This window comes from Oryzias melastigma, linkage group LG15 (genome assembly GCF_002922805.2).
Source record: "Oryzias melastigma strain HK-1 linkage group LG15, ASM292280v2, whole genome shotgun sequence".
NCBI classification, from domain to species: domain Eukaryota; kingdom Metazoa; phylum Chordata; class Actinopteri; order Beloniformes; family Adrianichthyidae; genus Oryzias; species Oryzias melastigma.
In genome coordinates this window covers 18,223,522-18,226,541 of record NC_050526.1, presented here as the reverse complement: position 1 = coordinate 18,226,541, position 3,020 = coordinate 18,223,522, and the positions used below count along the sequence as shown (strand labels likewise).

The 3,020-nt window shown below is 31.0% G+C and overlaps 1 protein-coding gene across 1 annotated transcript in view; it reads left to right on the top strand.

Moving 5' to 3' along the window:
* arfgef3 (ARFGEF family member 3) overlaps window positions 1-3,020 on the top strand; it is a gene marked incomplete in the record, with an annotated part of 60,351 nt that overhangs the window by 46,192 nt on the left and 11,139 nt on the right.

Here is a 3,020-nt window from a genome sequence, read left to right as displayed (position 1 = left end):
GTCTCAGATCCGTCTCAGATCCGTCTCAGATCCATCTCAGATCCATCCGTCTCTCACTGGTTCCTCTCTCTGAAGGTACATTCTGGTCACTGTGGGTCCGGTGTTCACAGAGGAGATGTGGAGGCTGGCGTGCTGCGCTCTGCAGGACGCGTTCTCTGCTACACTAGAGCCTGTGAAGGTAAACTCACGTGTCCTCAGTCACACGGAAACATCCTGACAAACGGTTTAAATAAGTGGGAACGCTCTTGGATTAAACGTCTCTTTGGAAGATGAACCAAAGAGTTGTGAAGTTTAACAGATTTTGGAGGCATTATTAAAGTTATTTCCTTAATTGTTAAAAGTCCAAGCAGAATTTATGTTTTTAACCTTTTTACCTAGACTTAGACTTAGACTTAGACTTTGCTTTATTAATCCCTTTGGGATGGCACCCTTGGGGAAATTAAGTCTTTCAGCAGCTTACAGTGTATACATAATAAAAAAAAAAAAATTAACTTCATGAATTATCTATATTATCTATTTATTATCTATATTATCTAATTATCTATATATTTACCCATCTAAATCATAAAGTAACACATATTTAACTAAACGAATCCTTAGCTGAGATTGAAAATGTAAATTTACAAGCATAAACACTTTTGCTAAAAAGAAAAAACATGAAATTAAAATTGAAAATTTTATTTCAAACAGATTATTTTTAGTTATTTAAATTAAAACTTTTTTTTACTGTGTGTAAATCCAAAAATCCTGTCAAAAATCTTTTGAGTCCAGAACAGTTTGATGAAGAAAAACCTTCTGACTTTCACTAAAAAAGGGAAAAATAAGCTTATATTTTAAAAATATTATTTTGATTCATGGATAACATCAATCAGTTTTCTTTTAATGTAATTTCTTGCATTGAATTTCTTGCAAAACATTTTTTTTTATTGAAATTCTTAATTTTACGAATGTTCCATCCTTATTTAGTAAGGTTAATTTTTTTATTTTTAATTTTAATTGTTAATTTTTCCTGCCTGGATAAAACTTAACAGCATTCTTATTTTCAGCCTGCAAAATAATTTGGTTCAAGGCAGAAAAAAAAAGAATCAAATATAATGAAACTAAATTACATTTTTAATTTAGAAATCTGAATCATTTTAATATGTCATTTTTGCTCTGATCTGTAATCCAATCATTAAAAGAGAATTTTTTGATCGTCAATCTTTTGAAACTAATGACCCTCATTATCTATATCTATCACAACTCCTTAATTAAATTCTGTTTTTTACGCTTCTAAAATGTATATTCTTGTAGTAATTTAATGTGAATCATAGTAAAACTCTTTTTCAAAAACAAGTTCGATATATTTTTGTTTTTAATTTGTTCTTCCAGTTTTATTGAGTATTTTCCAACAAAAAGGTTGATCATTTGAAATCCTAATAAGATAAATTTGAAACCTCAAAATTAGTTTTTTTGTTTCTAAATGACCTTTTGTTGGGTTTAAAGACAAAAACTGAAAATAATTTTAAAGCAGATGTGGAAAAAAAAAACCTGTAAAAGTCGATCAAAATAATGTGAAAGTCATTTGGTGTGTTTGAATTTTGAGTTTAAAATGTTTTTTTTTTTAACTTAATGAGTTTAAATGAACATAAATCAGACAATCGTGGATTTAATCTGAATCCGCTGAAGCAGCGGTTTAACGGTTTTGCTTACAGACATGATTGAATGTAGTTTCATAAAACGAACATCTTCATCCTGAAGTTCTTCAGCTTTTCAGAGAAGAAGTTCTCAGCAGAGACGCCTTCATGGAACCGTTTGGCGGCCGCCGCACGCCGACTGCAGCTAAGCAGCTTTACAGCTTAGAGCTGCTGCGGTTCTGACTCAGAACCCAGAAGGACGACGGACTCGGACAGATTCCCTCTGCTTGTTCCAAAGATTCCCAAATTCACTCCTGTTAATGTCCGAGCTGCCGTACATTTGTGACGTTTTCAGTGTCCAAACGGATTAAATCGAATCTAAAAGAAAATGGATGATGGGTAATTCTAAACATGACCTCGATTGATACAAAATCCTTCTTTTGCATCATGTCAGGAGTTTTTAGAGCTTACTACTTTGTTTTTATCCCCGATAGCTTACATGTTTTATGTAACGTCTTTTGTGCATAAAAATCCTTCTGTTGCAAATCAAAACTTTTTAGGAGATCTTTGGACGGCTTATATAACAGCAGTTCACGGTTTGGTTTTATTACTCAAGAAATCAGAAACATTCTGAACTTTTTATGTGTGTATTTAACGCTAAAATGATTTAGAGCCAGTTTAAAACAAACAAAAATGTATTTTTATTACAACTTTAAAGTCGTAAATTTACAAGAAAAAACTGTCAAATTACAAAATTCAAGTTTTATATGTACGACTTTGAAAGTCATAGACTAGATTTATGACGTTATTTCTCATAAATATGCATGTTTTAAAGATGTAAATTCATTAAATATTTTAAATGTACTATTTTAAAGCATGTAAATTTATGGGAAAAAAACATAATAAATTAGAAAGAAATAAGTCTTAAGTTAACAAGAAAAAACAGAGAAGTTGTTTGATTGTTGGAGTCGTATTTGACAATAAGTTTCAGAAACAAAGAAATTCAAAATCAAATCAATCTAACTGGACCTCTTCCAACGGAAACATCACACAGACTAGGAGGAGATTTGTTTTTTTGTGGATGATTGGATATTGATGGATTCAATAACGGAGATCCTGCAAGCCACCAATCAATGAATAAAGAATTAAAAAGCTGTGAACATTTGTAACGCTATCAATGAACATTCAGCTTTAAAATCCAAAACGGTTCGACCAAAATGAGTTGTAAAAAAAGTCTGTCTGCTGCTGAACATTCACATGCTGGACTGCAACTTTAATCTCGTAAAATTACTGAAAAAATATATTTTTTGTGGTTCTAATCTCGTAAATTTACAGGAATTTTTTTTTTTTAACTTAAGTCTTAAATGTATAAGTTTGTTCTTGTAAATTTACAACTTTAAACCC